The 27,356-nt window shown below is 38.5% G+C and overlaps 1 non-coding gene across 11 annotated transcripts in view; it reads left to right on the top strand.

Moving 5' to 3' along the window:
• Positions 1–612: 612 nt before the first annotated feature.
• The window catches only part of LOC100550383, a 145,749-nt gene continuing 119,005 nt past the window's right edge, over positions 613–27,356 (top strand). For 10 of the 11 annotated variants that reach the window (XR_002113098.2, XR_002113092.2, XR_002113084.2 and 7 more), the window contains exons 1-3: positions 613–2,215; positions 2,629–2,749; positions 16,915–17,018. This is a non-coding gene — a transcript (uncharacterized LOC100550383). The remainder of the gene's footprint in view (positions 2,216–2,628; positions 2,750–16,914; positions 17,019–27,356) is intronic. The other variant, XR_002113100.2, reaches the window with a different exon arrangement.

Here is a 27,356-nt window from a genome sequence, read left to right as displayed (position 1 = left end):
TACGCCGCCCGGGGCCATCTTGAGGCGGTGGGCGTCGGCGTGGCGGCCGGCGCGCCATGGGTCGGGTGCGGGCCGGTTTCCGTTGTCTTTCAGTTCTCGCAAGCAGAAGGCCCAGCGAGAGCACCGCAGTACTGTGTGAGAGTCTTCTAGCTGCGAGTGCCGGGCAGCCCCAGCTCCCTGCAGGGCCTGCTGCACAGTCTCACGATGCCTGTTTGTTTGATGCCAGCCCTCCTAATGCAACTGGATGCAAACGGAGCTGTGGTGCTACAGGGCTGCTGGCTGCTTCGTGCCCTGTGCAGGGGTGGAATCAGAATCATTAAGGTTGGAGAAGACCTCTAAGACCGTCTAGTCCAACCATTAACCCGCTACCACCATGCCCGCTCAACCATGTCCACCCATGCCACATCTCCACATTTCTTGAACACCTCCAGAGTTGATGATTCCACACCTCCCTGGGTAGCCTATTCCAGCAATTCATCACTTTTTCTGAGAATGAATTTTTCCTGATACCCAACCTGAACCTCCCCTGGTGCAACTTGAAGCCATTTCCTCTCATTCTATTGCTGTTACCTGGGAGAAGAGGCCGACCTCCACCTCACCACAACCTTTCAGGGAGTTGTAGAGAACAATAAAGTCTCCCCTGATTCTCTAGACTGAATAATCCCAGCTCCTTCATCTGCTCCCAATAAGAATTGTGCTTCAGATCCTCCACCAGTTTCATTTTCCTTCGCTGGCTGTGCCCCAGGGCCTTGATGTCTTTCTTATAGTGAGGGGCCCAAAACTGAACACAGTCCTCGAGTACTTCTTTGCCACCTGCACACACTGCTTGCTGATGTTCACTGGCTGTTAGCTAACATCCTCAGATCCTTTTACTCTGTGGTACTCAAGCAGCAAGAGAAAAGCTGAGTGGGATCTGTCGCTAGTCCTCAACGAAGGAGATGTCTAGTCCATGGCTTTTCATCTGGTATAAAGTGCATTATCTCTCTTATTTGTATAAAGGGAGAATGTCTGCCAGTATCCTCTGTTCATTTTTTTCAAAGTCTCTGCCTGAGTTCTGGACAAAAGGAATGTGTTTGAGGCCCAGCCCTGGTCCTTGTAGACTGAGAGCACACATGGCTTTCCGACCCACAGCACTGAAAAACTGAGAGGCTCTTTCAGTTCAGTGGATAGGAGGAAAGACACAAAGCCCTTCTAAGAATTTTACGGAAGTTTCTCAACATTTTAAAACTCACATGGGGATTTTGCGGTCTCATTACAATTGAGTTTTCCGGTAGCATTTAGCAAATTATGTCACCTTTCACATCTCAAGAAGACAATGGTCAAAAAGAGGAGCTGGCAAAGAGTTCAGGAAGGCTGAGGTCATGCGATGACTGATGTCTGCATCTGATCCTCAGAGAAGCAAAGCACAGCAGAGGAGTGGTGGGCAGATGTCCTAGCCAAAGGCTTGTATGAAACATTCACATTAGAAAGATCCCTTCCATGTGTTTTGGAGAGTCAATGGGAGCTCAGAAGATCTGAACAGGCAGATGTGAGGCCATGGAGTGGAGTGACAGCTGACATGGCAAAGCCAGCCTGCTGCTAGAGGTTTTGTCCCTCCCATGGCTGGAGCTGTCTCACCTCATAGCCTTCATGCCAGTACAGGGCATGGCCTTCCTTGTGGCACACAGGATTCAACTCAAAATGCTTATGATCTTTGTGAGGATGCAAACATGCCTGTGAATCAATTAACATACCACAGGCATAGTGTCATAGGATTGAGGCCATGTAATGTGTGAAGCAGGAGGACAATAAACTGAGAGACTGCGTATGTATTTTTGTACTAACAGCAACATTATCTTCGATAAGAATGTCCCCTTCTTTGTCCTATGGTGAGTGTATGGCATGCTCCTGAAGCATAAATGAGAGTAAATCATTAAAGCATAAATCATTCTCAGTGCCTCACCGTGACCTGTGGCTGCACCCATGTGAATGTTTCGTGATTATTTTTCAAGGTTGTGGTGAAAAGTACAAACTCGTTTGTTTTCCAAAGAAAGTAAACTGTAAGATCTGCTCTAGGTAGGTACCTATCTAACCCCCTCCAGGTCTTGCTAGAAATCGTGAGGCTTTGAATCAGTAGCTGGTCCGTAGGACCACTTTGAACCAAAGCCATGATGGGGAACATTGAGTCCAACCAACTTGACTGAACTTAGGCTGAAGTAGAAACTCCAAGGTGGAGGTAAGGGTTCTAGTGCTAGCTGCCTTTCTTCACTTGCTCATGTCAGCTGAACAGAACTGCCTGCCAGGTTAGATACAGCCTCTGTCTATGTTTATGTGCCAGGTTGCAGATGACCCGTGTAGTAGGGGCCTTTCTTTGAAGGAAGTCTCGTGGCTTTTGAAGACAAGATTAGATGTATCTCAAAGCATTAAATCAATATTTGATTCTCTCTCCTGAGAGAATTTGGTTTTAGATAACTGTATCACCAGTAATGTATTTATTCCTGATAAGACTAGGTTTTACTGTGTGTGAGGTCATTCCTCATTGTCATAGGTCTGAGAAAAACTTAAAACTGAAACTGCAGAATAACATTGTTCAGAACTCTGTACTTTTACATATTTTCTAGTTAAAGTTACTGTTTTGTTTCATTTCAGAGGGATTTTTTTTAGGGGAAAGAAACCTTTCGTGCTTTCCCTAAATCAGAAAAGAAGTGGCAGAGGAGCCTCCAAACTGCTTGTAAATGCACAATTTTAACTTGCCATCTGGAGTTTTCAGGTGAGCCGATGTTTGAGAACTGCCTCTTCTCATGTCCAGCAAAAACAAACCACCACAAAATTAAAACTTCCTAAATCAAAACATTTCAGCATTGCACATGTGCCTCACAGTACTAATTATAAAGCATCCATAGTGATTAATTACTTTGTCATGAAATTATGCTCAGGCCTGGAAATTCTGAGACACCTGAGCAGTTTAATGGAGTGTGACTGAAGTAGGTTCATTTGGGATTTTATTATGTATTCATAAGGTAGTTGATACTTCTTAGCACCAGTAGATAGTGGATCAGATCCCTTAAATCTGCTATTAATTTCCATCTGATTAGGTCACTTCAGAGCTCTGCTTAACTTTTTATCTTCCTACTGCCTAAAGAAATAGAATAGTTTCACTTTAAGAACGGTTTCCATTTAGCTCATAATCTGTACTGAGGTGTCCTGGGAAAATGTTCACAAAACTGATTCTCTCTGAGTTCTATATATTAAAAATATTAAAAGTTTTTAATAAACAGTTGGGCTATTTTTTAGGTTTGTCTGTCTGTCTTCTCATTCATCTCTTCTGTTTATGGAATGAATGTGGTTCTTGTGTGCTTCTTTTCCAGTCCAGATCATATTTACGGTCATAAAACATAGTCCCTCGGATTCATTACAGAAACAAAATTGTATTTGGAACCTAAGAACAAGAACAGTTTCTTACATCTTGAAGTCAGTAGTTTGCTCAGCTGATGAGCTGAGGAAATAGGTCATTTTAGCTGTCTTGGGCAAAAAGCAGTGATTACTAATCGTTTCCTTTCTAGCATGTTTTCTGTTACACTACATTACTTACTCATATACCAAACACTGTCTGTTTGTTTAATGGAATAATAAGACACAGAGAGGACAGCAGGAAATAATTAGACACAATATCTCTACTTTTGATAGAAGAATAATCTAGTCCAGGAATATCTTGAAGCAGGGCAGTCAGTGGAGATGGAAGTCCACATGGATCGTATATGATCCTATAATATATATTATGTTGTGTACTATAACCCTCTGCAGAGGATTGTAATATGAATGATGAAACATATCATCAGAAAATTTCCTTGTGGCTGGTAGCAATATGTGCCTTTAGCAATATGTGCCTTTAGCTTCTGTTTACATAACAGGGTCAAAGTCTGGAGTTGTCTCCATAGCAGATTGTATGAGGACAATGCACTTTAGCTTTACTCATGCTGTCAGAAATGCAATGTGTTCGTCAGTGCATGAGTTTTAACATGCCTAAAAATTCACAGTCCTTTCCTGAGTTTAAGGCAGGTTCATTACCTCAGACTACAAGATGGGAATACTGAGAGGACCCTGTTATGAATCTTGCTTCAGAAAAATGTCCCTATTTATTTATTTGTTGAGACTATTGCTAACTAGCTATAAGAAAAAAAAAAAGGCTTGTGTTTTTTAACTTCTGGTCTTCATCTTCCCATCTCCAGTTGGCTATATAGCTGTCACCTATGCTCTGTGGAGTCACTGGCTCTCTTCCAAACCTTATATGCTACCTAGATTCTTTTTTTTTCCCCCTTACAGTCCAGTGATTGAGAAGTATTCAACATAGAAGAAATTCAAACTAGTGGTTAACAAAATTTGTGAGCCCATTGCTCCATAGAGGACAGACAAAGTCGGTATCCCAGCCTACAGAATGGCCAATGACTTTGATCTCTGACTGGCCTTGGGCTGGAAGAGAGTAGATGGCAACTGTCATTTACTACCCGTTATCTGAGAAATTGGAAGGATATCCCTGTGGTCATGTTCTTCTTCTATCCTCAGTTATTCTTCACCTTGCATCATCTGCTTCTTGCAGTAAGAAGTTTAATTTTTAATGGAATCCGGTGCATATTTCAAGCTCTTTCTACAACAGTACTTAAAACAATTAGATTGTAATTTCAAAAGGTTATCAAACTGTGACTGGGTGAATTCTCAGAATTTGTATTTATTAACAGAACCTTTAAGGTTATATTCTGATTCATATTTAGTATTGAGCAATAGAAGTGAAAATCATCTACTCACTTTTTTAGGGGAGACCCAAAGACTGGTTTAAAGGAATCTCCATGACCTAGCTGAAGAACGATGCAGCCCTTCTTTCCTCAAACTCTGGTTCTGCAGAATGGAAAGAAATATGCTTGGCCTCTTCTTTTCCTGCACGGCCAAGGAAACACATATACACAACACCTTTTCTTCTTACATGCAAACTAGGTCTATACAACTGCAGTTACTGTGAGCTCATTCTTCTTTTGAAGAGGCTTCATCTCATGGCGTTAGTAGAACTCACCTTGTCTTATGGGCACCACGTTCTTGGGCTGTATGCCTGGCTGTACCTTCTAGTCTATTTCAGTTCAAAACCAGAAAGAATACAGAAATGCTGTGAGAAAAGGTCGTATATATCACATTCTATTGCATAAAGAGATAGAGCTGAAGGAAAAGATCAGAAAACAGCCAAAGGAATTAGGGTTGCCAGGCAGACAAATGTCCAAGTAATCAAATTCTAAATTAACTACAAGCTCAGTGTGAAGAATAAAAATGATCTTTCCTGTTGTCCAACGTCCCCTCCCTAAAGCCAATCTGCTCTGGCCTCAGCTGGCTTGTCAAGTTAGATGATAAAGATGATAGCCCTGCAGGATGCCCATGTCTTTCTTTTTTGGCTGACACCAAGTGTACTGGGAGCTCCAGGCAGATGTTTCCCAGCTCATGATGTGGGAGAATCTTCTTATTAATACTTAACAGGCCAAGATAAAAAGAATGGCAATTTTCAGTGGCACAAGTTGATCTGGGTCAGTCAGAAGTGCCTAACTCATTTTGCAGGTAAGTATCACAGTGTTGTCCTGTGTCACCCGCAGCAGGAGACCAGCACAGAAGGTGCATTCTACCACAAGACATCAAGGAATGTTTGTTCTGCACACCTTGTCTACACTCTGATGTGTGCTCCACAGCTCACTGAGGCTTGCAGCCCAGGGTAATCCCAGCTGTGTGTATAGTCCGTGATTTGGAGTTAAAAACCTTATTTTTATTTGGGGTTGTGTTCTGAGTCCAAAACTGTATCTTCTTCTGAAGTGACACCAGGCACGTGACTCTGCAGCATCTCCAAAATGAGGGAACTGGTAGGAGCAGCTGGTGTTAAGCTGGAGGCTGTCAGCAGGGACGTGCAGCGATGCCCAGCTGTAGCACCACTAGGGCAACAATGTGCCATGTCTTAGAAAATTAATCCCACTGTCTTCTTTCTCAGCACTGGAATTGCATAAATGCTAATACAGCCTTGCAGGAAGCTGTCTGGACCAGGCTCTGCCTGAATGAAAGATTTCTCTCTTTAAGTGTATGTAGCATGGCATTTGCATTCCTTAGGGACTTCAGTGCTTATGAACCTTGTACACTACAGAGAGGACTGCATTGTCCTTACATCATGCCTGAGGCTCTGGCATTGTTTTATGATCAGAGTGAGGGAAGAAGGAGAGAGATCTCCTCTTTAGCTTTCTCATAATCAAAGCAAACATATACAAATGTTGCTTTTTCTCATCATAGGGGAATTTAAGCCTTTAAACACAGAGCTTTTGTTGTTGTTGTTGTGTGCAGAGTTTCACTCCAGTAATTTCTATAGCTACTTAGGAGTGTGGGTGTGCTACAGAGAGGTGAATGGGGTATTATGCTTATCTAAATTGTGAAATTTGAATTTTATTCTTAATAGATAAAGACATTTGGATTTTACATCATAGAGTTTATTTAATGATTATGGTTGGTGCATTCAAATGTCTTGAAAGAAATGTAAATGATGATTTGGAAAACATTTTTCTGAAACTTATTTCTAGTTAATAATTTAAAATGTATTTGTGCATTTAAATGTCTTTGATTCACCAGAAATTCAGAATCATTTTTATGTATTTTTTGGATCTTTAGTCCAAGCATTAGGTCTTTTTCAAGCTATTTACTTTTCTCTAAAACATCTATATGTAATATTGGTTGTTTTGCTATACAGTAAGCACATAACCTTACCACTATAGTAAGAGTTGCAAAGGTCAATCTTTATGACTGTATGTATCTTTAAAGTGAAAATCAATATTATACTTCAGCTGTCTATGGAAATTACAGGCGTAGTTGAACACCTTCAGCTCAAACTTGTAGCAGAAGGTGTTGAATTTCTGTTCCAAACTCTTCTGTTCCACGTTCTTTTATGATGTTGAGCTCAGTAGTGAGATTAATTGTTGAGAATACATTTAAATGTTTCAGAAATATGCATTTATGAGATTGTAATAAATCATACTCACCAGTGTCTGCAGGAGGAGGTCATTTTATCCTAAATAGGCATCATGCCAAGTACAGGTTCTGTATTATTGCAGCAATCAAAATAGCCTCTGTACAGCATGTGCAGTAAAACAATGAATAATCTAATATATTTGTGAACAGATAGCAATGTGCAAATGCATAAGCATTATTTATTAGTTGTTCTGTGACTTAAAATGTTATAGCGTGTGCATGCTTAGAGACAGTATTACCAAAGTACTCTAGGAGTTAAAAATAACAGTAAGTTTTATCTTTAAAATATACAGTGCTGCTTTTTGACACCTTAGACATTGCTACTCTCTGGTCATCTGATATTTGATAAAATATGCTTATTTTAGAGAAATGTTATTTTGTTCTTACTTACCTTTTACCCTCTGGGAGTTTTAAATAAATTCCTTTTTGGAATGAGCACTTTGTGCTTTTAAGATATGGATGTTGTTAAAGAGGATGTACAAAAATGTCAAAATGCCAAAGTAGCTGATTTAAGAAACTATATAAAAACACTTATCAGCTCTTTCATTGCCTTTCTGCCAGATGCAAAATGTTCCACTAACCTGGGGCTGTCCTCACATGATATGTGCTGCAATAGCAGAAATAGCAGTGTCAGTAAAGCCCCCTTTTTTTTTTTGCAGACAAGCACAATATAGTGTAACTAATGGCTTGTGTAGATTTAGTCAGAAGACTTATCTGTAACTGATGCTGTTCTGATGTATTCTGATGTATGATATCTTTGCTCAATGTAAATGGAAAAAAAAAAAGAAAAAAAAAAAGAATTTGCTCACAGACAGAATGTTCATTCCAACCGATTAGTTTAGAAGTATTTAGAGAAAAGAATTTTGAAACCAAGTATAGTCAGCTATTTGTGTGTGGATAATGTTCTTATGCAAGGTCTCAGAAGTTTATTTTTCATTTATAGATTTTTGTCTATTTGCATTATTTACTTCTCCCACAAAGAAATAAAGGGGGAAAAAAACAACAAAAACCAGTTTCGTCTGAAAACTTGAAGTGTTTCCTCCAAGGCCTGGATATTTTTGATTCTTTGAGAAAATAAAATAGAAGTATGTATCACTGATAGAAGAATGCAAGCTGCTCTCACAGTCTAGTTAGTATCTTATATTACTTTTCAAAATGCTTACTACTGAAAAATGGATTGACCCTTGGCCATCTCTGTTCTGTCCTTGCAGGGTGTTCACCTCCTGCTCAAATAAAGGGAGAGTAGATACTGGGTAGTTAAACGATGTCTGTTCAATTTTTTTCTCTGATCAGGGAGACAAATCAATATGTCCTATTCAAACAAATGTAGTTGGTAGATAAAGGTGAATAAGTAAATAATAAAAATATAAAAGCAATTCAACTTCAGCTAATATAAAAATTCCTCTTTAATATGCTATTTATAGATACCCAAAAGAGTCAGGATGGTCAGGTGCTCTATAAAAGGAAGCTGTGATGACTGATGAAAGAGAATTCAGTTTGCATAACCATTCGTTACTGAAACTGTCTAGTAGTTGACAGATTTCAGCAGAAGATGTCTCTGATAAATTCTGTAATTTTGATCAAATGCATTTCAAAATAAAAATGAATTTGAGATTTAAAAAAATTCCAGTATATTTATTGCACTTTCTTTCAAATCCAGTACGAGAGGCCCTGTAAGCTTGTTAAAAACATGTAGATATAACTATGCTAAATAACATAACTATTGACATTATTCCTTCTCTTAGCATTTTTGCTGTCATTCTTTTCTGTTGTTCAAAAGCAGCATTATGGAAGGACAGGGAAGACTAGGCCAAGTATTGCTCATCATTTGCATGTGGATATAAAGTACCGTAGGTTCTGCTGAATTCTCTTAGATTCCTCCAGCTTTCTTATCAATGATATAAACCTTGAGACCCTCAACAACTTTGCTGATGACACCAAGCAGAGTGGTGCAGTTGACATGATAGAAGGAAAGAATGCAATCCAGAGGGACCTAGGCATGCTCAAAAAGTGGGTACAGGAGAGTCTAATGAGGTTTAACAAGGTCAAGTGCAAGGTGTTGGACTTAGGTTAAAGCAATCCCAGATATGAGTGCAAACTGGAAGAAGAACTCAATGAGAGCAGCTCTACAAAGAACTTGGGGGTCTTGATGGATAACAGGTTGGACATGAGTCTGTGAGCCTATGAGTCTCTGAGCCTATGATTCTCTTGGAGATTCGCATCCTTAGTGTACGCAGTGCTCAACAACAAACAAAGCATCGTTGTGTTATCAACATTATTCTCAGTCTAAATCCAAAAAGCATAACCATGCCAGATACCAGTAAGAAAATTAACTCCATCCTAGCCAATAGCAAGACACTGTCCAAAACCATAGGAAAAAATCTGCAGTGGGGAAGGCTCATTTTGGTGATGGGTAATGACTTGGAGGTGTTCACTGGAGATGTTAAAGGCCAGGTTGGATTGGGCCCTGAGCAGCCAGGTCTAGTATTAGATATGGAGGTTGGCAGCCCTGCCTGCAGCAGGGGAGTTGGAGCTTAATGATCCTTGAGGTCCCTCCCAGCCCAAGCCATTCTGTGATTCTGTGATTCTATGACTTGAGACTTTGCTGATTAAGATCAGCTCTGCAGAGGAAAAAATATGTGAATTTCTTGAATTGGTAGAATTTTGTTGTGAGTGGTCATGGAGGGGTTTTTATCCTTGTTAATTGAAGGACAGAAAAAGATTCCATATTTTAAATGTGGATCATGTGAGGGTGACATCTTCTATCAGTCTCTCCACGAAACAGCTGCGCGGCACTATGGTTGTTGCTGTAAGCAACAGCCAGTAGTGATGTAGTTAGGAGGAATGGCTAATGAACCAGTAGTAGCAGATTACTTGAGCACCAAGAACAGCACTTTAGTGATTGAATTGTACTGAATTGTACCACTCTGATCGAGCAGGTATTGGAGTTGTCAAAACCAAACATTCATCAGAGGTAACAGGGTTACCTTCCTTCCAGCTGAAAACTGCAGAGTCTAATTCTTCATCACTCTGGTCCACCAGGATGGGAAATATCTTCCTAGTCACTAATTGTGGAAGAAGGCAGACTAGGTCAGGTCTTTTGCCAGTCTGCTCTGAAGTATGGCAGACTCATCTGCTGTTATTTTTTTCAATTTTTTCCAAGTTAATTTTTTCCCAGTAAAGTTTAGTTTTCTTGCAAACAAAAAACTGTTCAACATTCTTGAATGCCTATAAGATACAATTTGTTTTATCAGATGCTCTTATGTTCCCCAAATGCCTAGCTGCTAATCCTTAGAGAACTTGAAAGGTTTTCTGATTTCTATTCCTCTGTTAAAAATTAGTTGAAGATGATCATATGATTTAAAGAGTGTCAGGCAAGGACAAATGGATGGACTGGCAGAGTGACAGACTGCCTTATATGTTTAAGAAACACTTATTCATGCTCTCTGTGGCCTGTAACAAGTATGCCTTCAGCCTGCATATTGCTGTATAAAATAGAATAACAAGAATAAACTCTTTACTTTTATCAGATATTTTATATCAAATTATTAACTTTCGAGTTATATTTCTATAAAAGCAGAATGGATTCATAAGACTTACTAATGTAGACAAAAGACATTTCACTAAGACCTAATATGATATACAAAAAGAAACCATGGTCATTGATTGGCTCAGATGAATCACTGGGAATACAATGTAAGAATCAATACCATTTGCCTAAAGATTAATCTCCCTGTTAAGTATTGTTTGATTCACAGCATGCCAACTCTCTAAGCAAATTCTTTTAACTTTGAGCTTTAGTAGTGAAAGATGCTTTAAATGCAGTGAGTTAATTTGCCATCTCCAGTCCTTGTCATGTGATCTTACAGATCTGGGGGCTCACATATCCATTGGGTAAAGTGACAAGGCTCTGTTATGTGCACCAAACTGAAACTATGTGAATACAGCACAGCCTTTAATGTTTTGGAGTACTGTGTTATATACTTTGACAAATTTAGTTGAATCTTAATTATTTATATAGCTCCAGAATGTAAAGTGATTCATTTCTGCAGAAAGTAGTTGCCTTTGCTGCATGAGAGCAAGTGCTGTTAGTAAGACTGTGACAAATTAAGACCTGTCACCAACAAGCTGGCAATGGCTGCTTGTTTCCACTGGGGGGTATCTTTGTTTCTGTACCGACTTCATATATTTTAGCATAGAAAAATACTCTTTTATCTGTATGCAACGTTTTAATTATTCACTTAATAGTTATCATGCTACAATCACTTCTTTGTGTGTGTTAATTAAGATGACTGGATGAAGAAAATGCGTTTCTTTTAGACTGTTCTGTGCTGTTAGGGCCTGGCTGCTGATCAGTTCTATGGCATCATCAATGGGAATCAGGGTGAACAGAGTGAGTGTTCGTCCTGTAGCAGTTTAACATAGATTTTCTAGGCTTTCAGCATTTCTCCTAAGCATGAAAATAGGAACTAAACTGGCCAAGCACACGCTCCATGCTGTGAAACAGTTTCTTACTGCGTTTGACAACTCTAACGTGACAGAAATATTCGTCTGGTAGCTTTGTGCTAGATTGATGAGAAGCAGTTATTTGTGGTGTCAAATTTGGGACCGATCTGTTGCTCATAGTGGTCAGATGTCCAGAATCTATTTTTGGACTCTGGCTGCTGAGATGTGATTCAGAAGAGATTGGTTATTGTGAGGAAATTATGAAGCCTTGGTATTTGTGTGTATATAGGTAATTCTAAAACAGACTTGCTACTTCATTTCAGAATTTGCCTTCTGAGGATATATAATATATGTAAGTTTTTAAATGATTAATTCTGAACTCTTCATGTTCACATTATCACTTAGGTCATTGGAGATGTTGGTGTATTACTGCCCTGGAAAGAGAGAGTCGAGAAGAGTTCTGAGTTTTTACTTTTGAAAGTCCAGTCCCCCTTACCAACCAAAGTCATTCTTCAGAAACTGATCTTTATTCTTTCATTCTATCAAGTGGGATTTTATTTAAAAAGAAAAAAAAAAGTAAAAAAAGAAAGGAATATTTTCTTTGCAAGAGTGAATCAAGCTGATACCCAGTTCTCCATTAACTGACTGTAAATCCTTGGTTTTGATTTAAATACAAAGATACTTACTAATATGTACTAAACCACTACATCTAATGGGATTTCCTCTTCTGCCAAATGTCAGTGCAGAAATGGTTAGGTCAGCCAGGAACACCAGATTTCATGAAAGAATCATTGTTAAAGCTCCATGTGAAACCTGACTAAATTTTTTTGTACATTTTATAGTAGGTCTGACACTTATAGTGCTATAACAAATAATTGGATGAATCTTGATATTTTTTTCCAACATTTATTTATTCCTCATGCATATTTAGACATGTTTGGAGTGCAGGATTGGAAAAAAAAAACAAACCCACCACAGATATTTTATATTGATTATCACATATGTATTGAATTGGATTCCTTCTGGTGCCTCCAAAAGTGATAGGTTAATAGAAGATTGGTACAACTGAGGTTTGCAACTACTTTTTTGCTGTTGATTTCTAAAACATCTCTAAGAGGTTTCCCACTTAGGAAAAGATACTTGAGGAAACTAAAAAGAAATAAGCTTAGTTTGTTTATTATGTGCAGCCATTCAGGCTTCTGACTGAAAATTGCTTAAGCACTGTTACACATAATGATAATTTGGAAATTTTTGCTCCATAACCACATAGTGTTAAGTGGTTCCTGTGCTGTTGCTGATGACAGTGGCTGGTCAATGCACAGCATCTGCTTGGGCTGCCAAGCCCTGTTTCTTCTGTCTGTGCATGTGGGCACCTTATTCTCACTCAGTAAAAAGCTGCTGCAACATAGCTTCCATAGCTTCCATAGAGAGTCATTTATTTGCTTCACATTGCAGAATAAGTGAAAATATTAATATGCGGTTGCAGAGTAAAATGTAATGTGTTCATTAGCATTAGAAAATTATGAACCAACGTTGATTTCTTTCCATGGGGTATCAGGGCACCAAAGGGCTCCCCTGGTGGGATGGGTAGTGATGGGCCCTGCCTGCCTGTCCTCACCAGGAGCAGCACTGGAGGCACCAGGGCAGCCCCAGCCTCTGGCACTGGGCACGTCCCTGCCACTGCAGCTGGGCTGAGTCCAGGCCATGACTTGGGCTTGAGGCTGGGCCCATCTGAGTGCGGGCTACAGCCAGGCACTGATGGGATATGGCCTGCAACATAGCAGAAGCTGTAGCTCAGGTGGGGGCCACAGGACAGATGCTAAGCTCAAATGTGGCCCCCATGGGCAGAGGTCAACCTCACCACTGTCCCCAGTCACAGAACGAAGGAGACAGCATACAGCTGCTCTGGCCCTGGGCCCAGGGAGCCAACCCTCCAGGAAAGTCCCTAACAAAGGACTATCCCCCAACACAGATTTATCAAAGTTAAATTATCTGAGATTGGCTAGTTACTGGACATGTTTCATGAGTATTAATTGATAGAATAGAGATTTATATGCAATACTTATTTTTAATCTTTTACAGATCCCTATTAATCTATCCTCTTTACACTTCCACACTCTCAGTAGAAAGAGTTCTTACAAATCTGTATGCTGGTTTTCTGTTTTATCTAGGAAGAAAACAGATCTGTTGTCTGCCTGCTTTGTTCACAGGGATAAAGCTGCTGGAATCCCACGAGCCTGCATTAGAAGGCATCTGGGAGTTAGACAAGCCTTGCAGTTAAGCAGATTAATGATGATTCCTTTTCTTCAGTCTGGCAGCAGGTGTCTGTAACTGATTCTGAGCTTTGCAAGATGATACTTTATCAAATAAATGTGCTGTCAAAGTTAATTAGTTACTTTTTGTTTTACTATTCATCCCCACGATGACAACCTGCCAACAGTGAAAAGTGCTCAGAAAAAAACATCACTTACTGGATATCATGGATGCATGAAAACAGACTGCTGGAAAATAAATATGAAGGTTATATTGGATTTTGCTTCCCTGGTTGTTGCCGACAATATAAATGATTAAAAGCTTTTGGAAATTTTGACCATTCTGCCACATTTCAGGGGTCTGTCATCTGTCTTCATTTGAAGATGTCTCTCACCCTTGCAATGATGCCATGCATGCACAAAAACCTATGAACTGTGCTTGAACTGTGATTACCACAAGACTTACCATTGCTGCCATATATATATCATTTGTGATGGTATGGAGAAAAACTGCTCTTCAAAACAATTGGTGAAACATGCCTTAGATCTTATCTCATAACCTGTGAATAGGGATTCGTCTACCTACTTGATACCATCTCTAACAAAAACAACACACTGACCATTTATTTCATAACTGCCAAACTGGTTCAAGACAAACACCTACGTATTCACAACACTTTGAGCTATCCTCCTAGAGGCAAGGATCTTGCCATCACAAGGAATGAAGTAAATAAAGTGTATAGGAAAATTTTCACAGTCGAAGCACGGTGTTTTTCTCACTTTCTACCCCAGATACTGGCTGAAGACAGGGTTCACTGAAAAAGTCAACAGCAGTGTAAAAGACAGCAAACACGTGACAGCAATTGCAAAAGCAGTTGTAGCATTGTAAGGATTACAATGTAAGTTATTTATATCTCAGCAAAAATAAAACAAAATGTAGTAGTTCCATCTTTTTCTATGCAAGTTATGATACTTGGACAGAATAATTAGTTCATTTTCTTTAGAAATCTGAAAAGTAGCTTATACTAATTATCAAGAACTGAATTGTTAATGAATTGTGTTGTGCTTTTATGGTTAAAATCAGTTGTGCCATTTTACAGTTGTGAAATCTGGATGTTATGTAGACTGCCAACAAAGACTCTAATATTGCAAACGCAAGAAACCCTTGACAAAATAACATCACATTGATGCAGTTAATGTTAAACAACAGATTTTAGGAAGTTTTGTATGTTTTAACTTCATTCTATTTCTTTCAGTGTCAGGAAATACCTAGCCAACAAAATGTCTTGATAATATAGTAGTAGGATTCTCTGAAAGTTGAGCCCTTAGCTCTTTCAGAATCCTTCAAATAATCTGGTCAGAAAACTTCACCATTGTTTAAGGTGTTTTTTAAACCAATACTGTTCCAGGAGGCATACATACCAAAATTTCTTTTATATCACTGGCATACATGTTTAAAAGTGATTGGGGAGAGAATCTGGAGAGTTCCTGATTGTTCTGTCAATATGGTATATCAGCTTCCTTCCACTGAACTAAGAGCCCTTTCTGAAGACGAAAGATTTTCCACCCTTCTCCATAGACAGTGGAAATGGATAGGTGTTTCCAAGATATGGCTGAGAAGGACTGAATCATCTTTCTGATTGATACTCATGCTTCATTCTGATGATTATCTAGGGAGTCTAGCCATGCTATTGAAGAAGTAGTCACACCTTTCCATTTCTAGTGGGGCTTTATACCTACAGTCTAAATCTGTACTTGCTTTTTATTTCTGCTTTTAAATGACAAGTGGTCAGGATGTCATGGCAGTGAAATTCATTGGGGGAAGAAGGGGACGGTATGGCATATCAATTCCATGAGGGAAATAGACTGAGTGTAGATCTACAGTGGATCTCAGCAGTTTCTCAGCTTCTGGGAAGCAGTCTCAGTCAAGTGAACAACTTCCCACTGCTTTCTTTTTTAATGGGGTAGCCACATCCTCCCCATTTACCCCCCACCTCCTTCCTCCCTTGCAAAACTGCTGTGATAGCATAACCAACAATTACCAGAAGCAAAAACCCATCATTACATTTCCATGAGACTGTGCAAATACTAATTTTAAAACACAGGAAGTCCTTATGTTGTTGCTTACCTACATTCTTTAGGAAGAAAACAGACAGACAGGGATTAAAATATAGATGACTGTTGCTACTGTCATGACAAGCTTAGATTCAGTACCAGTAGCTTTCAAAATGCAATACAGCTATATTCTCCTGCCTTTTCCTAAGCAGTGATGTAACTGTCAAGATGTGGTCATAATTGGACTCCTCCAAAACAAACTGCAAATTTTGTTCTGTAAATTCAGTACAAAATAAATAAACAACTAAATGCTTTTAGAGATCCTCGCAGGTCAATTTCTTCAGTTACGGTAGTTATCTACATGTCCCATTAATGTTCAGCACTGAAATACTAAGTCAATATCTTGCAGGTAAAGCGAATGCTTTCTCTGTGGGGTATCTATTTCTTCCCTAGCTTTTTTGAACAAAAACTTCCTTTGCTGATCTGTCACTCAACAACATAGGCCTGTAATTAGTTGTTCATTTAGTCAGAACTGATGGGTGGATTTCACTAGCTTTACCCTTGTAACTGGGGACAGAGTCTGGATTAATGTGTCTATGACAAGATAAATGTAATTGTAGAATTCTTGTGACAGATTACATTTCTGAAGATGGTACTTTACTTTCTGCCCCACATTGGCTTTAACCAGCAGTTCCCAAAGACTGACTTTTCAGTGTTTTGGCATATTTAAGCTGAAAAAGCAAAGCATGTATTTTAGATTTGTTATTTTCAAAATAAAGAAGTGTGCTTTTTTTCTTTTTGATACATACTCAAGTTGTTTTTTTTTCCCCCTCCCAGTTAAAAACACTTTGTAATGCTATCCATCCTTGCAAGTCTGGGAGATTATCATCTATTTGTTTCCAGTGGATGCACACTACATAACCAGCAGCTCCATAACTTGCAATAGTAATAGAAAAATAATTGCCTAAGGTGCATAACCAGAGTGTTGGTGGAACAGAGTAGTCTTGGCTGAGCTTGGCATCTGCAAAGGGTTTTTCTTCAGTTTTTTGAAATATAATCATGGTCTAAATTTACTGTTAGTCTAAGCATGTGTGTTCTCTGAAAATCAGTGAAAGATTTTTTTGTGGCTTTTTTTTTTTTTCAGTGATGAATTTTCCCTATGAGAAAAAACGAGAAAGAGCAAGGAAACCTAACCAGGCTTGAACAATAAAGTAGCAGGAGCAGCTGGTAGAGTCTTGTGATCAGAAGGTAAAATATTATTTTCCTTTGTGGTATAGGCATGGAAGAAGGGTGAATTACTTTTTTTTCCGTTGTGATAAATTTTCAGGAAGACCTAGGCTTCTGGAACGTCTTTTTCAAAGTCAATTTTTGAGATTCACAGTAAATTTAGCAATCAGGAAGTGGAGTCATGCTTTCTGACTTATGATAAAGTGCAAATATCATCTCTTTATTTGCTTGAAAGTCATATTACTTGAACATTTGCTAGAAATATTAGCATCTTACCCCCAAAATAATAGACCATTTTGTGCACAAGACATTTAAGTTCAGTATGGAGCGTCAAAGCATAGAATCAGAGAATTGTTTGAGATGGAAGGGACCTTTGAAAGTAATCTATTCCATCTTCCTTGAAATGAACATGGACATACACAGCTAGACAAGGTTGCTCAGAGACCCATCCCATCTGACCTTGAATGACTCCAGGGTCAGGGCATCCACCACCTCTCTGGACAATCTGTTTCAGTGCTTTCTCACCTTTGTTGTAAAAAACTTCTTATCATAGAATCATAGAATCATAGAATCATAGAATCATAGAGTGGCCTGGGTTGAAAAGGACTACAATGATCATCTAGTTTCAACCCCCTGCTATGTGCAGGGTTGCCAACCACCAGCCCAGGCTGCCCAGAGCCACATCCACCCTGAATATCTCCAGGGATGGGGCATCCATAACTTCTTTGGGCAACCTGTTCCAGTGTGTCACCACTCTCTGTGTGAAAAACTCCCTCCTAATATCTAACCTAAACCCCCCCCGTCTCAATTTAAAGCCATTCCCAAATCTAAATCTCCTCTCCTTTAGATGGAAACTATTTAGTCTTGTCCTATTACAGGAGGCCCTGTTAAGGAGTTTGTTCTCTTCCTTCTTATAGTCCCCCTTCAGATATTGAAAGTCTGCTATCAGGTCTCTTCTCCAGCCCCAGTTCTCTCAGCCTGTCCTCGTAAGGGAAATGTTCCATCTCTTTGGTCAGTTTTGTGTCCCTCCTCTGGATACACTCCAACAGGTTCACACTGTTCCTGTACCGAGGTACTCCAGATGAGGTCTCACCAGTGCAGAGTAAAGGAGCAGAATCACCTCCCTTGACCTTTGACCATGCTTCTTTTGATGCAGCCCATGTTGCATTTGGATCTCTTTGCACAACTGGATACCTCACAGCTTCTCAATGTTTTGAACACAAACAGATTTTATCAGCTTCAAGTACCATGAAGACTCTTGCTTTTCTCTTATTATTATAGTTATTATAATTATTTAGTATTTTTAGTTATGTTCTAGTTATTTTTTGTGTGTTCAAAGGGACTATCTATATGGAACACAATGGAGAAAGCCTGATATGACAGGCAGAGTATCTGCACAGAGCACCTGAGAGTCATAGTCAAAACTGATACACGTAGGAAATGGATATCAAGAAATATTTTTATATGCCACTACTTTAGTAGTTTCCAATGTTCAGAATAAGAAATAAGGGATCTGATAGGATCTGATAGGTAAACGTTGAATTCTCAATGGTTCCTATTGTACAGTCATATACCTAATGTCAAAAACTTTACAAGTAAACCTGTCCAAGAGGATCAGTGTAGTAGACACATCTCCATTTAGCAGAGGCAGCAAAATTCAGGGGTAACTAGATCACTGTGTAAATGACTGGCATTTCCTTCTATTCAAGGAAAATTATGTGGTACATATTTACTCTCAAGACAGTCCATCAAGATGCCTGCAAGGCCAAGGAGGCTATCTTCATGTCAAATATTTCACCCGTGATTCTTATTTTTTATCCTGACACTTTCTTAAGAGTAACACAAAGTGGATATGTGTGGGTATGTAGGGCAAGGAAAGGCTTTCCTAGTTAAGACCTACATGTCTGGAATTCTCTCTCCATAGTAATCAACTGGCTGAGTAAATATCCTGTGTGGGATGCTTCACAGAAAAGTTCAAGTTCTCTTCATTTTCTTTTTATCATGGTTTCCCTATAATTGTTGCTTTACGTGGTTTTGATGTAAGAGTGAAAAGGGACAGTGATATGTCTTGTGTTCAGAGCTTCTTTGAGGTGTCCCTCTGAGTTTCCTAACAATTATCTTCATGTTGTGCCGTTTGCTCAGTTTTCTGATAAGATTTTAACCAGTAACTACTGAGCAAAGAGGAATTTTCCAAAAATGGTTGCTGTTAATTGTTTGAAAGATACAGCAACAATATGAACCTTCACTAAATCTTGAACTGCCAGTTCAGTATTCTGATCCCCTAAGGATATTGGTAGAATGTCAGCTGGACACATGACTTCCTGCATTAAGGCTAATATAAATCAGTCATTGAAGTCAGTGAATGTTTATACAGTCCAGATTCTATTCCCAAATCCTGTCTTCCACATATATTTGCTTTGAAGAGAAATACAATGGGATGAAAACCTTATTATTTTAAAGTTTTCTAGTGCACTGTATGAATGATATTGAGATTGGGTGTTCAATTGCTGACCTAGGGTTGGCTTGGTTTTTTTCCCCTGTGTGATTAAGTGCCAAGAGAAGTTTGTATAGTCAGAAGCATAACTGCAATACAGGGAATGGACTGAGACAGCTCAAGATCTTTTGTTTTGCAAACAGGCTAGTCTTATTTTTTGGTGACTTTGGTTTGGTCACTTTTCAGAGCCCTCTTTCCATAAGGGCTTTTCCTGCCTTTAAAACCTCAGTTGTTTTAACAATAACAAATTATAAGTGTCTCTGCAAGAAAACAGACTTGAACAAATTGAAAGGTTCATGTTATAACAGATGTAGGAAACAATGTGCTGAGTGCCCTGCAGGCATTATCCAGAAACATTGCTGTGGAGATTTCTGGACAGCAGAGTACCCATGGGTACAGAATTTCACAAAATAACTGTCTTCACAAGTAATTTTGCAGTGTAGTTGGTTCTAGGCTGATTTATTAAGAGAAATAATGTTTGGAAATGCACATCAAATGAGCTGCTGCTCTTGGTTTCCTTGCAAATAGACAGATAGCTTACATATAAATGCAACAATTCACCTGGCGTTCCAGAAAGGCTGAAGAGTGGACTGTATCATGATTTATGGTTTGGTCTCAAAAACAGCTCACAATTATTTATGTAGCTCTGCAGTTTCTTTCTGTTCTATTGTTGGCTGATTAGTCCCTGTTAGAACATTAGTTCTATGGTACAGTGCAGCTTAAGACCTCAACTCCATGTTTTCTTTATATCATCCTGCAGTGGCATTGTGTTTATTTACAGGGTAGGAAGAGTAGATACTATAGATTGTTCACTGCTGACTTGAGGCACTTAGCTAATCTACCTTAAGGATCAGAATAACTTCTGTGGCTTATAAGCAAAGGACTTCAGGCTTAAAATTTGTCAGCCTGATAGTTCTTTGTAATACAAGTAACAAAGATTGAATTCTTTGGTTTATTCATCGCAGAAATGACTACTATAACAACGCAGTTAGTAGGGAATGAAGACATGAGGTATATTTCATATAATAATAATAATAATAAAAATAAACACAGAAAATGCTAATTACTTCTGGAGCTTTTTTATTTTATTTTATTTTATTTTATTTATTTTACTATCTAATGAATCAGGAAGAAAACATGTTGTTGCATAAAATATGTAAAATCCAGATGTTTATTTGTAGTAGTCTTACTAGATTCTACAAAAGAGCATGTTATCCTGTTAGATTTATTCCTCTGAACATAACCAAACAACTCATGCTGAGTAAGACTGGGGCTTCCGTTCAAACAGTGGTGGTAAAAGTGTGGGACTGGAATCTCCTGTATGAAGGGAAAATTTTAAGCCTACTCTCATAAAGTTTGTGAAAGTGTAATTTTTTATTTATTTTTTTTTACTTTGAAAATTTTGTTGTGTTACATTTACAACTGTCTGAAAGAATTTTTATAAATTCTATCTAAATTATGTGCATCAAGTCATAGGCAGTGAAAAGTTGTTCACTATCTGGGAACAGGTTTTTTTCTTGCAATTCCACCTAGGTGGGGTGAATGTTTGGCTTTTAAGCAGATGATCAGGTTTTATCAGCAACCTCAGAGTCCTTAAAGCTGGGGACACCTGCCAGGAGAAAACTGCTTCCTTGAAAGTGGGAACTTTTCCTTTTCCCACGTGAAAGTGGGACTCAGATGATTGAGTCTGGAGCTACACTAGATAAAAATTCCCACCTGTTACCTTTTCTGGCCCAGACTTTCATCCCTTTGGAAGATACTTACTGCACTGCAGTGATTGGCTTTCCTCTGTGATACTGAGGAGTGGCTCTGTGGTAAGCCAGTTATGTACAGAAGTGGCAGGGTCCTGCTCCTTTGACAGTCCCAACCTGGGGCAGGAACTGACAGAAAAATTTTGAGTGGCCTAAGATGATAGTTTAAAACTGTCTGAAGATGTATCTTCAATCAAATTAAACCCTGTATATTAACTGCAGTATTTATCAGTAAGAGAATTCAGTCTTGACCCTTTGTGGTGGTACAGTGAAAACATCCTGGAGAATCTATTATTTGTAACCTTCAGTTCCTCTGACCTTTCTTATTTTTTATTTTTTGTTTTTGTTTTTGTTTTTTATTTTTGTGTCTGAGAACGCATAACTGTTAAAGAGTTTGAAATGTTGCAGGTAACGAAGTCAGTGAGGTAGGAACAGAGGTTTGGGGACTGTTCAGACAGCTTTTTCCATTCTTGTCTGCATTTCTAATTTAATTCCTTGATTATGTACACAAATACAGTCTTTAATTAGATCACCACATCCTATTTTTCATTCTGAGTCAAGACTGAGGATCAAGTTCCCAAGACTTGCTAAGATACCAAAATGACTAAAGACCATTGTGTCTGAGTCAGTGATGAAAATATACATAATGTCCATCGTAAAACACTTCACATAGCAGCATGCCAGCAAGTGCCACCCCCAAAAAAACACCACCCACCAACAAAAACCCACCTCTTAATGAGGCAAGGTGTTCTTCAATGGCCAGATATCATCTTGAAAGATATCTTGATGTGCTGACAGACTTTGCAACCTCCTTTCCCCACCTTTCTGTGAGGTCTGAGTGAGAAGCTGTCACAGTGGGGTGACATCTCCCATTGATCACACAGCTGTCTGAGGTTCTTCATTTCCACTCTGTTTATAATGCTGCACATCATTTACAGTTCTTACCACACCTGCTGGCAAAAACGTTATGTTGTGTACTTTAAATAGTGTGTCCCCTGTGAACATTAATACATCCCTGTATGAACTTTAATGGTGATGATCAAAACATAGACTAAGTTGAAGTCCAAGTTGTTAGGTAATCTGGAGTACCTTGAGGTGCCTATAAGCTGAATATGAAAGAGCTCTATTGTTTGATATATTCAAAGTATGGCTCCACCACTGCAACTTCATTTCTAACTATGTGTGCTCTGAACATTCTTAAGCTAAAGCTAAAGAATCCCCTGTGAATACATGGAATTTATACTTTTGACATTACTAGATTGAATGAATGTCCCGAATCCTACAGGAACTGGGCCAGAGATGGGCACATCATTGACTTTTCCAGCACAGTATTCAGTTGCCTGAAGCAAAACCATTCAATCTCAATATGATTTTCCCTGCAACTGCATCTTCTAACTGCTCATCAGTCTTATTTCTAGGGAACATGTAGAATTATTAGTTCACTGAACACAGCATAGATAAAATTGTTGGGAAAATAGGAGTTTTACAGTTAAGTAGGGTGCTTTGACTGTGTAGATTGTACTAGTACAACATCTTGTATTTTGACTAGATTATGAAAGGTGCACTCCTTTCACCCCTGTCACTGCTGTCCTATTCCAGCAAACTGCAAATCTTGCTGAAAAATGCTGGGTAGGATTTTCAAAAAGGAATAGTTTGCTTTTTCTAGTTAAATCAGGAAGACTCTGCTTCTTAGAAATTATAGAATTTTTTCTATCTAAGTGCTAATGCCTGAAGGTTGATGAAAGACCCAATATGGAAGATGTGGCTTTTTTTGTTTGTTTGTTTTTGGTTGTTTTTTTTTCCGCAACCAAGGAAAGAAAGTTAAACAAGAGAGAAGCTGGCTAACTTATTAGCTGTATAGCACTGCCAGTTGCCTTATAGTGCTAGATAGCACTTGTCTCTATTTGAAATCTGGAAAATAGAGTCAAACTAAAAACACAAAAGGACATTTCTCATACTGCCCCAGGAATAGAATTTAATAATAATAATAATAATAATAATAATAATAATAATAAAACAGAAAACAAAACCAATTAATTAGTAGAAGACCAGAAGGAGGAAGAAAACTGTCAAAGATAAAAAAAAACAGTGTGAATTAGAGCTCCAGGTATATAGCAAGGACAAATCAAATTTAAAAGTGTGCCCTAAAGATATGCTTCTTGCAGTTGATTTATTTATTTAAGTTCCTCTTATGTTGTGACGAACAAAACATTGGTGTTTTGATGTTAAAGGATATATAGTCCTTTGTTTTCAGATATTTTTGTCCAAGAACTATTATTCAAAGTTTATTCTAGGTCTAAAAGGCAATTTGACGCTGTTCAGTGTTGTTGTATTTTCTACTACTGTTGGTTCTTTCCCAAATCAAACATTTCCTACTTGACAGATTACACAATAAATAGAAGATGACTCTCTCCTTCATCGGTAAACAGAGCCTTGTTTCTGTCACTCTGCATGCTCTTCACTACTCCTGTTTTTCATGCAGTATTTAACTAATTGGTTGTTATGTTGCCCTTCTGTCCCCTATATCCCACGATTCTTTCTGCTGTGGTCATTGCCATTGCATAAACCAGTCATCATAGTCTCTTTGTGGAAAACAGGTCTGTGACTTCATCATATTGTGAAATAAAGTCTAAATTTGTGCACAAAAATATTGTACAAAATAACAATTAAATAAGTAATTAAGTTCACAATCTGAGTGTAAGAATAGAGATTGTTGATCTAAAAAGAAGTCCGTTTGTAAAAAAATGTACTGCTTTAAAATACTGAAGTAGCTTTACTTTAACATCAATCATTTGTTATGTAGATTAGCTTCACATAGCTGTATTTTTACTGCTAATTAATGTTCAGTATCTTGCAGAGTAGTTCAAGTATGTTGTGAATAGGTTTACGTTCACATCCTTCATCTGGAAAGAAACTTGTTTCTTCAGAAAGGAAAGCCTTTGCTTTGAAATTGCATTTCACAAAAACTCATGCAAGAGTTGAGAAGCACTTATCTATAGTTGTCTAACAGGGCCCTCTATGAACTACCTAAACAAGTAAGCATTCCAAACTGTCTATCTATCTCTCTTTCTCACTCTATATATATAGGAAGTCCTATGGCTCTCAATTTAAATGTTCTTTCTCTTATTTTAGGATTAAACTAGTTTTCAGATTTTTGTCTCTCACTTAAATTTTCCATACTAACACACTGTAAAAGCCGAGGTCTTTTAACACTTTTATGAGTAAGACAGTTACTGATGGCCTGTTATATTATGAAAATCTTACTTTGATGATGTGGAAGTGAAGGAAATCAGACTGTAGGTCAGGGTTATGATCAAGTCCAGTGATTGCCCAGAAGGTTCATATCAATAAAGCTAGGTTGAGGTCAAGACAGGAAGTCAATCTGCAGCCCAGAGCCTGAACTAAAGGGCTCTGTTGCTAGGCATGGCTTAATGCTTTGCCAGGGTATGGTCAAAGAAACTAGTACTCTTTTAATATAGCCCGGGTCTTTTAACTTGGTGACAACCCAGAGCTGAACTTGAATAGAGCTCCTAGGCTCAAGGAAGAGCAAGCAACCTCAGGGTAGGCTGGTCACAGATACTAGGGCACATTAGCACACTTAGGGACTTGACAGACTATTTTGTAATGTGCTCCAGAATATTTTGAAGGTAATTCCTGGTATGCAGGAAAGATGCGTGCTTTGCATTATTCTTTTGTTATCCTGGGTGCCCTTGGAAGCAATGCCATATGAAAATAGTGCAGATAAGATATTCTTATTTTAATGTACTAAATTTTTAATAGTTTCTGTTGTGTTTCTGATATGTATTCATTAGAACTTCCTTTTGCTATTTTATTCCTTAAATGTAGCAGATTAAAAAAAAAGGTACAGGTAAGGTGTTTCATTATGAATTGAAAACAGCTTATGAAAGACAAATTTTACAGTTTGCAGAGCACCAGCAGAGCAAACACTAAACTTTTAATTTAGTTTGGATAATTCATGTTTCCTAAAGACCTCTTAAAAGTCATGAGGACCTCTTAGTATTCATGAGGGAGGTATGTGTGGAGGAATGAAAGCAGAATTGCTGTAATTTTACAGTGAACTAGAGGGAAGGAGGAGAAGAAATATCTGGGCTTCCATACCTAAGGGTATACTGGGAAGACTGAATAGGAGACTTTTCTATTCTATTAAGCTAGGACATCAAATCTGGACTTGAGCTGCTGATTAAATATGTCGCAGAGGGAATGGGAGAAGCTCCTGTTTCTCTTGATGAGACACATCAATTTGAGTTATGAGCAGATGAAATAGAAAAACCTGGGCTTATGAGGGTGCAGAAATGCTTTCCATGAATCAGGTCAAAGCATTTTTAAAACAGATGCTAGTTTCAGTAGATGTGCTGGTAAGCACCCACCGAGCGCCAGGTCAGCTGCTGCGGGTTGGTATTGTGCAAAGGAAACAGAGAATGTAGGCCAAGCAGTTTCATGGATTTTCTGTACTTGAATTTGAAACTTTATGTGAGATGCCATGTGATATTTTCTTATCTTGCTCTTGCTGGCCTGTTTATCTTTGTGTCTCAATAGCTGTACAGTGAGTTTAAAATTACATTAGTGTTCGACTGATACACACACACTCCAATTTCTAATCTACCTTTAGTATGTTGTGCAGTTGTGAACAGTTTTCAGTAAAGAAAAAACTGAAAACTGATGAAAACATTCAAATAAGCAGTTGGTGGAGAACTAAGTAAAAGTGCAGTACAGAGTTCAAAAGAGGAGTTCCAAGGGGTGCTAAGTAGCTCCTGGGGGAGAGAACCATATCCTAGCAATTTGTTAAGGTTTGGTTTCTGATTCCACTAGATACTTCACAGCATTTCTTTTGTGAATTTACATGCTTGAAGTTAATGAAGAACTTAAACAAATAGCTGAATTTTTTAAAAAACATGAGTCAAATTATCTCTATTTCCATGCTGGTAAGTGTTAAAATGAAATGATTCATCTTTTTAGCTGTAAAGTTTTGCTGGTTTTTACTTTTTGTCAGTTGACTCTACAGCTGGATAAGTATCTGACTTGGCAATGAGTTGCAAAGCATATAATGTTTTTCCAACCTTTCAGTTTTTTCTTCCCTATATTGTGAAATTCTCAGAAGTATAATTGTCAAAAGCAGGTGTACATGCTGAGAACATAGATTGCCAATCATTAAAAAAATATTATAAGATTGCCTTTTACCCTCTGAAAATAAATTCACTCTATTCTGTTCTTAACTGGAGTTTCCAAGGCTCCTGTGATATCATGCAGCTGTGCTTGTGGGGACAGAACAGCCAGCTTCTGTCACTTTGGTTAACCTTAAAAATTATGCCAACTGTCTCATTATAGCATCATATGAAGAGCTGGAAATTTGCTGTCCGGAAATAGTGCTGTAATTCGCCTATTATCCTGCACCATCACCCATGATTAACTGTCTGAAACTTCTTTCCTGGAAAATATAGTTCCATTGACATCAGACCAGCACTAGAAGGATAGTACTCATTCCTGGTGATTTCTATCCTTCTGACTTGAACTGGGTTTCCAGAACTCCCTCAACTGAATGGAAAATTAGGGGAAAATCCTGTATTCTAAAGCTCTTGAAGTGCAGGGCCACCTCCTTATCATCTGAGTGCTGTACAATGCTGTGCAGTTTGCAATGGCATTGACAGTGCATAGTTTTTGGTAGCTCGTGTCTTACTGTCTGCCATTTTGAGTTTATCTGACTGATTTCTCCTTCTCTAGACTCAGCTCTGCTTCTTGTAATATCCTGTTCCTCATGATATCCTCTTTCTTTGGTCTGTGCTTTACCCTGTGCCATATTCCTTTGTTCCTGTCTCTGGATTCCTGGTCCTGCACCCATCCAAGCTTAGCATAGAGAGAAGGGAACTTCTTTATAGTGAGGAGCAGACTTTTTAAGTTTGGTGAGAATTTTCAGGAAAGGAGAGAAGTCAAGTACCCAAAGATTACCCAATTGGTAATCTTTACATTGAGCTACTTTAATATCTATTTCTTGTTTTGAAAATGATGCCTAAGATTATTCTGATTATGATTCTAAAGGCACAGTCACATTTTTAAACTCTCCCATCTTATTAAGTACCACAGAGTTTCTCACTTCAT

Source organism: Meleagris gallopavo, chromosome 3 (genome assembly GCF_000146605.3).
Source record: "Meleagris gallopavo isolate NT-WF06-2002-E0010 breed Aviagen turkey brand Nicholas breeding stock chromosome 3, Turkey_5.1, whole genome shotgun sequence".
Lineage (NCBI taxonomy): Eukaryota > Metazoa > Chordata > Aves > Galliformes > Phasianidae > Meleagris > Meleagris gallopavo.
The sequence above is the reverse complement of the archived record's forward strand: the minus strand, read 5'-3'. Positions and strand labels throughout refer to the sequence as shown.